Raw genomic sequence first — 8,272 nt, forward strand, 5'->3', positions numbered from 1 at the left:
CGAGACTCCGTCTCAAAAAAAAAAAAAGAAAAGAAAAAGAAAAAAAAGTACAAAGTAGAAAATACCTATTTAGGCCCATGAACACAACAGAGGGAGCATCATTAAAGTCGCTCTTCACCCTGCTGTCATGTCTAAGGTGGAGTTTCCTGAAGAACTGGAACAGCTGAGGAAGCTCTTCATTGGAGGCTGAACTTTGAAACAACCAATGAGAGCCTGAGGAGCCATTTTGAGCAATGGGGAACACTCACGGACTGTGTGGTCATGAGAGATCCAAGTACCAAGCGCTCCAGGGGCTTTGGGTTTGTCACATATGCCACTGTGGAGGAGGTGGATGCAGCCGCGAATGCAAGGCCACACAAGGTGGATGGAAGAGCTGTGGAAACAAAGAGAGCTGTCTCAAGAGGAGATTCTCAAAGACCCAGTGCCCACTTAACTGTGAAAAAGATATTTGTTGGGGTCGTTAAAGAAGACACAGGCCCTGGCCCAGTGACTCACGCCTATAATCCCAGCACTTTGGGAGGCCGAGGCGGGTGGATCAACTGAGGTTGGGAGTTCGAGACCAGCCTGACCAACATGGAAAAAGCCAGTCTCTACTAAAAATACAAAATTAGCCGGGTGTGGTGGCGCATGCCTGTAATCCCAGCTACTCCAGGAGGCTGAGGCAGGACAATCGCTTGAATCTGGGAGGCGGAGGTTGTGGTGAGCCAAGACTGCACCACTGCACTCCACCCTGGGCAACAAGAGTGAAATTCCGCCTCAAAAAAAAAAAAAAAGAAGACACTGAAGAACTGCACCTAAAAGATTATTTTGAACAGTATGGAAAAATTGAAGTGATTGAAATTATGACTGACCGAGGCAGTGGCAAGAAAAGGGGCTTTGCCTTTATAACCTTTGATGACCATGACTCCGTGGATAAGACTGTCATTCAGAAATACCATACTGTGAATGGCCACAATGGTGAAGTTAGGAAAGCCCTGTCACACCAAGAGATGGCTAGTGCTTCAGCCAGCCACAGAGGTCAAAGTGGCTCTGGAAACTGTGGTGGTGGTCATGGAGGTAGTTTTGGTGGGAATGACAACTTTGGTCATGGAGGAAACTTAAGTGGTCGTGGAGGAAACTTAAGCGGCTTTAATGGCAGCTGTGGTGGTGGTGGTGAATATGGTGGCAGTGGGGATGCTATAATGGATTTGGTAATGATGTAAGCAATTTTGGGGGTGGTGGAAGCTACAGTGATTTTGGTAATTACAACAATCAGTCTTCAAATTGCGGACCCACGAAGGGAAGAAACTTTGGAGGCAGAAGCTCTGGCCCCTATGGTGATGGAGGCCAATACTTTGCCCAACTACGAAACCAAGGTGGCTATGGCGATTCCAGTAGCAGCAGTAGCTATGGCAGTGGCAGAAGATTTTAATTAGGAAAAAAAGCTTAGCAGGAGAGGAGAGCCAGAGAAGTGACCCAATGGAGCTACAGGTTACAATAGATTCATGAACTCAGCCAAGCACAGTGGTGGTAGGGTCTAGCTGCTACAAAGAAGACATGTTTTAGACAAGTACTCATGTGGATGGGCAAAAAACTCAAGGACTGTATTTGTGACTAATTATGTATAACAGCTTATTTTAGTTTCTGTTCTGTGGAAAGTATAAAGCATTCCAACAAAGGGTTTTAATGTAGTTTTTTTTTTTCGCACCCATGCTGTTGATTGCTAAATGTAATAGTCTGCTTATGACTCTCAATAAATGTGTTTTTTTTTTGTTTTTTTTTTTTTTTTTTTTGGGGGNTGGCAGAAGATTTTAATTAGGAAAAAAAGCTTAGCAGGAGAGGAGAGCCAGAGAAGTGACCCAATGGAGCTACAGGTTACAATAGATTCATGAACTCAGCCAAGCACAGTGGTGGTAGGGTCTAGCTGCTACAAAGAAGACATGTTTTAGACAAGTACTCATGTGGATGGGCAAAAAACTCAAGGACTGTATTTGTGACTAATTATGTATAACAGCTTATTTTAGTTTCTGTTCTGTGGAAAGTATAAAGCATTCCAACAAAGGGTTTTAATGTAGTTTTTTTTTTTCGCACCCATGCTGTTGATTGCTAAATGTAATAGTCTGCTTATGACTCTCAATAAATGTTTTTTTTTTTTTTTTTTTTTTTTTTGAGGCGGAGTCTCGCTCTGTCGCCCGGGCTGGAGTGCAGTGGCCGGATCTCAGCTCACTGCAAGTTCCGCCTCCCGGGTTTACGCCATTCTCCTCCCTCAGCCTCCCGAGTAGCTGGGACTACAGGCGCCCGCCACCTCGCCCGGCTAGTTTTGTATTTTAGTAGAGACGGGGTTTCACCGTGTTAGCCAGGATGGTCTCGATCTCCTGACCTCGTGATCCGCCCGTCTCGGCCTCCCAAAGTGCTGGGATTACAGGCTTGAGCCACCGCGCCCGGCCTAAATGTGTCTTTTTTTTGAGACGGAGTCTCGCTCTGTTGCCCAAGGTGGAATGCAATGGCGCGATCTCAGCTCACCGCAACCTCCGCCTCCCGGGTTCAAGCGGTTTTCCTGACTCAGCCTCCCAAGTAGCTGGGATTACAGCCATGCACCACCATGTCCAGCTAATTTTGTATTTTTAGTAGAGCCGGGGTTTCTCCATGTTGGTCAAGCAGGTCTTGAACTCCCGACCTCAGGTGATCCACCCCCCTCAGCCTTCCAAAGTGCTGGGATTACAGGCGTGAGCCACCACACCTGGCTTGCTTTTATTTATTTATTTATTTATTTTAATGTGCTGTGTAAAGTTAGTCTACTCTGAAGCCATCTTGGTAAATTTCCCCAACAGTGTGAAGTTAGAATTCCTTCAGGTGAATTTTTTTTTTGAGACAGAGTCTCACTCTGTCACCCAGGCTGGAGAGCAGTGGAGCGATATGGGCTCACTGCACCCTCCGCTTCCTGGGTTCAATGGATTCTCCTGCCTCAGCCTCTGGAGTAGCTGGGAGTACAGGCGCTGCGTACTTTCTTTTCTTTTTTTTGGGGGGGGGGACAGAGTTTCGCTCTTGTTGCCCAGGCTGGAGTGCAACGGCATGATCTCAGCTCACCTCAAGCTCCGGCCTCCTGGGTTCAAGCGATTCTCCTGCCTCAGCCTCCTGAATAGCTGGGATTACAGGCATGCGGCACCATGCCCGGCTAATTTTGTATTTTTTTCTTTCTTTTTTTTTTTTTTTGAGACGGAGTCTCGCTCTGTCGCCCAGGCTGGAGTGCAGTAGCCGGATCTCTGCTCACTGCAAGCTCCGCCTCCCGGGTTCACGCCATTCTCCTGCCTCAGCCTCCCGAGTAACTGGGATTACAGGTGCCCGCCACCACGCTGGACTAATGTTTTTGGTATTTTTAGTAGAGACAGGGTTTCTCCATGTTGGTCAGGCTGGTCTCGAACTCCCGACCTCAGGTGATCCACCCGCCTTGGCCTCCGAAAGTGCTGGGATTACAGGCGTAAGCCACCATGCCCAGCCTGACGCCAGGTTCTATTTGGAATTTATATGCAACCTGCTTGGGTGGAAAAGCCATTGTCTTCAGAAACCTTGGTGTAGTTGAACTGATAGTTACAGTTGTGACCTGAAGTTCATCATTACAACGGATTACTCAAGCAAAATCATGGAATTATTGGTTATAGAAATGATTGTTGGCAGGGTGTGGTGGCTCACGCCTCTAATTCCAGCACTTTGGGAGGCCGAGGCAAGCAGATCAGGAGGTCAGGAGATCCAGACCATCCTGGGCAACAAGATGAAACCCCATCTCTACTAAAAATACAAAAAAAAAAAATAATAAGCTGGGCGTGGTGGCCTGCACCTGTAGTCCCAGCTATTCCAGAGGCTGAGGCAGGAGAATCCCTTGAACCCAGGAGGTGGAGGGTGCAGTGAGCCGATATCGCCCCACTGCTCTCCAGCCTGGGTGACAGAGTGAGACTCTGTCTCAAAAAAAATAAATAAATAAAATAAAATAAAATACATAGATTGTTGGTATATCCTATGCAATATATCTAAATTGAATAATGGTACCAGATAAAATTATAGATGGGAATGAAGCTTGTGTGTCATCCATTATCATGTATAATCAATAAATGATTTAATTCTCTTGACCAAAAAAAAAAACCAGAAAATACCTATTTAAGGGGGACATGGTGGCTGACCCCTGTAATCACAGTACTATGGGAGGCCAAGGCAAGAGGATTGCTTGAGCCCAGGAGTTCCAGACCAGCCTGGGCAACATGGCGAAACCCCATCTCTACCAAAAACACAAAAATTAGCCAGGTGTGGTGGCACATGCCTGTAGTCCCAGCTACTTGCGGGACCGAGGTGGGAGGATCACTTGAGCCCAAGGAGGTCAAGGGTGCACTCCAGTCTGGGTGACAGAGTAAGACCCTGTCTCAAAAAAATAAAAAGGAAAGGAAAATACCTATTTAAAACAGGAAACTATAGAAAATAGCCTAATAGTTTTTTTAAAAATAGAACTTCTAGAAATGAAATGAATAAAATAATGGACAAATTTAACCTCAGATTACACATAAGCAAACAGAAAAATAAACGAACTGAATGATATGACAATAGAAATTATCCAGCCTTCAGTAAAGAAAGACAAGAAGAAGGGAAACATGAAAGAGCAGTAAATAGATATGGAGGATAAATTAAGACAATCTAACATATATTGATAAAATTGGAGTTCTGGGAGGCAAGGAGAGAGAAAATGGTAAAGAGGTAATTTTTTTTTTTTTGATAAGTTCTTGCTCTGTTGCTCAGGCTGGAGTGCAGTGGCACATCCACAGCTCACTGCAGCCTTGAACTCCTGGGTTCAAGCGATCCTCCCACCTCAGTCTCCCGAGTAGCTGGGACCACAGGCATGTGCCAACATGCCTAGCTAATTAAAAAAATTATTTTCTGTAGAGACGAGGCCTCACTATGTTACCCAGGTTGCTCTTGAGCTCCTGGGCTCAAGTCATTCTACTGCCTTGGCCTCCCAAAGTGTTGGGATTGTAGGTGTGAGCCACCATGGCTGGCCAAAAGGGTAATATTTGAAGACACAGTGGCTAAGACTTTTTTTTTTTTTTTCCGAGACGGAGTCTCGCTGTGTCACCCAGGCTGGAGTGCAGTGGCGCGATCTCTGCTCACTGCAAGCTCTGCCTCCCTGGTTCACGCCATTCTCCTGCCTCAGCCTCCCGAGGCTACAGGCACGAGCCACCACACCCGGCTAATTTTTTTGTATTTTTAGTAGAGACGGGGTTTGGCAGTGAGCCAGGACGGTCTCAATCTCCTGACCTCGTGATCCGCCCGCCTTGGCCTCCCAATGTTCTGGGATTACAGGCGTGAGCCACCGCGCCCGGCCAGTGACTAAGAAATTTTTTGGATCAATCTGTTTAAAAACACAGATTTAAGAAGTCCACTGAATTTCAACCAGGATTGAAAAAAAAAAAGGTCTTTTCAGTTAAACACAACATAGTGAAACAACAACATACCAGAGACAAATTATCTCAGAAGCAGATTTACTGCTGACTTCACAAGAGAAAAAAAATAAGTGCAAACTTAAGAATTTTACCCTTCAAAAAATAGCTTTTGGCAGGCGCAGTGGCTCATGCCCCTAATCCCAGCACTTTGGGAGGCGGAGGTGGGTGGATCACTTGAGGTCAGGAGTTCAAGAGCAAACTGGCCAACATGGAGAAATGCTACCTCTACTAAAAATACAAAAATCAGCCAGGTGTGGTGTCGTGCACCTATAATCCCAGCTACTCGGGAGGTTAGGTGCGAGAATTGCTTGAACCCGGGAGGTGGAGGCTGCAGTGAGCCAAGATCCAGCCACTGCACTCCAGCCTGGGCCACAGAGCAAGACTCCATCTCAAAAAAAAGAAAAAAAAGAAAAAGAAAAAAAAGCTTTCAAAAAGGAAGATGAAAACAGGCATTTAAAGCAAATTAAGTGAGAGATTTTGCTTCCACAATATTCATAAAAGGAAATTCTAAATAATGTACTTAAGAAACCAATCCTGGCCGGGTGCAGTGACTCCCTTGACTCAGGGAGTTTGAGGCTGCAGTGAGTCCTGATGGCACCACTGTACTCCAGCGTGGGCTTGAGACCTTTATTTAAAAAAAAACAAGCAGGATTCAAAAGGTCTGGGGGAGGGCCTAACAATTTACATTTATAACAAGCCCCCAGCTTGATACTCATTATTTAAGACCACACTTTTCCTTTTCATTTTTCTTTTTTATTTTTTGAGACAGGGTCTCACTCTGTTGCCCTGACTAGAGTGCAATGGTATGATCACAGCTCACTGTAGCCTTGAACTCCCAGGTTTAAGTGATCCTCCTGCCTTAGCCTTCCAAGTAGCTAGGACTACAGGCATGTGACACCATGCTGGGTTAATTTTTGGTTTTATTTTTTGTAGAGATGAGGTCTCACTATGTTGCCCAGGCTGGTCTCGAGTTCTTGTGCTTAAGTGATCCTCCCACCTCAGTCCCTAAAAGTGTTAAGATTATACGCATGAGCCACTGTCCTGGGCCTAAAACCAAACTTTAAATAGCACCGTTGACTAGCCATGAAAAGAAAGCAAAAACTGAGTATAAATTACCAACTAGTAGAGGAAGAAAAGTTGAAATGAAAAAGAAAATAATTCAAAAGAAGGCAAAAAAGGAAAGTAAACTACAAAAAAGGAAAGGAACCTGCAGAAAGCACAATATAGGACAATAGTTACCAATTCAAATACATCAACAATTACATCAAATATGAAAGGATTAAATTATCCAATTAAAAGACAAGGATTGATATAAAAAATAAACTCAAAATGGGTCAGAGACTTAAATAAAACTTTTAGAATAAAATATAGGAAAAATATATATGCAACTTTGGGTTAGGCACAGAGTTATTAGATAGAACATCAAAAACATGATCCACAGAAGCAAAGCTGACAATCTGGATTTCATCAAAACAAAAATGTTGTATTATGCCTGTAATCCCAGCACTTTGGGAGGCTGAGGCAGGTGGATCTTTGAGGTCAGGAGTTCAAGACCAGCTTGGTCAACATGGTGAAACCCTGTTTCTACTAAAAATACAAAAATTAGCTGGGCATGATGGCACATGCCTGTAGTCCCAGCTACTTGGGAGGCTGAGGAAGGAGAATGGGTTGAACCCGGGAGGCAGAGGTTAAAGTGAGCCAAGATTGAGCTATTGCACTCCAGCCTGGGTGACAAAGCGAGACTCCATCTCAAAAAAAAAAAAAAAGATACTCTTAGAATGAAAAGACAACTCATACAGAGAAAATATTTCTCTCTGTTTTGCAGATACGCAAATAACGTATCTGACATTTGACTTGTGTCCAGAATGCATAAAGAACTCTTAAAACTTAATAAGAAAACAAACAGCCCAATAAAATAATAGGCAAAAGAATTGAATAGACATTTAACCAAGGAAGAGGCATGGCTGAAAAACAGACACATGAAAAGTTGCTTAACAACATCAGTCATTAGAGAAATGCAAATTAAAACCACAAAAAATACTACTACACAACTGTTAGAATAACTAAAACAGTCTGACAATTCCAAGCGCTGGTGAAAATAGGGAGCTACTGGTTTCTTTCATACATTGATAATGGCAATGGATAGTGACACAGACACTCTAGAAAACAGTTTGGAAGTTTTTTGTTTTGTTTTTTCTTTTTTTCCTTTTGAGACAATCTCGCTCTGTCACCCGGGCTGGAATGCAGTGGCGTGATCTCAGCTCACTGCAACCTCCACCTCCCGATTCAAGCGATTCTCCTGTCTCAGCCTCCCGAGTAGCTGAAACTACAGGCGCTTGCCACCATACCCAGCTAATTTTTGTATTTTTAGTAGAGGTAGGGTTTTACCCTGTTGGCTAGGCTAGTCTCGAACTGCTGACCTCAAATGATCCACCAACCTCGGCCTCCCAAAGTGCTGGGATTACAGGTGTGAACCACCATGCCTGGCCGGCAGTTTTAAAAATACAGTTAAATGGTCGGGTGCAGTGGCTCACACCTGTAATCCCAGCACTTTGGGAGGCTGAGGAGGGTGGATCACGAGGTCAGGAGATCGAGACCATCCTGGCTAATACAGTGAAACCCCGTCTCTACTAAAAATACAAAAATAATTAGCTGGGCGAGGTGGCGGGAGCCTGTAGTGCCAGCTACTTGGGAGACTGAGGCAGGAGAATGGTGTGAACCTGGGAGGCGGAGCTTGCAGTGAGCTGAGATCGCGCCACTGCCCTCCAGCCTGGGTGACAGAGAGAGACTGGTCTAAAAAAAAAAAAAAA

General features: G+C 44.6%; 1 long non-coding RNA gene and 1 pseudogene across 1 annotated transcript in view; one reads left to right on the forward strand and one right to left on the reverse strand.

Annotated features, from left to right (window-relative positions):
• Positions 1 to 8,272, reverse strand: part of LOC108514720 (uncharacterized) — a 76,539-nt gene that overhangs the window by 35,244 nt on the left and 33,023 nt on the right. The window contains exon 2 of the long non-coding RNA XR_001881308.1: positions 249 to 373. This is a non-coding gene — a long non-coding RNA (uncharacterized LOC108514720). The remainder of the gene's footprint in view (positions 1 to 248; positions 374 to 8,272) is intronic.
• On the forward strand, positions 128 to 1,450 carry LOC108514719 (heterogeneous nuclear ribonucleoprotein A1-like; annotated as a pseudogene).

Source organism: Rhinopithecus bieti, unplaced genomic scaffold (assembly GCF_001698545.2).
Source record: "Rhinopithecus bieti isolate Rb0 unplaced genomic scaffold, ASM169854v2 scaffold_31548, whole genome shotgun sequence".
Classification (NCBI taxonomy): domain Eukaryota; kingdom Metazoa; phylum Chordata; class Mammalia; order Primates; family Cercopithecidae; genus Rhinopithecus; species Rhinopithecus bieti.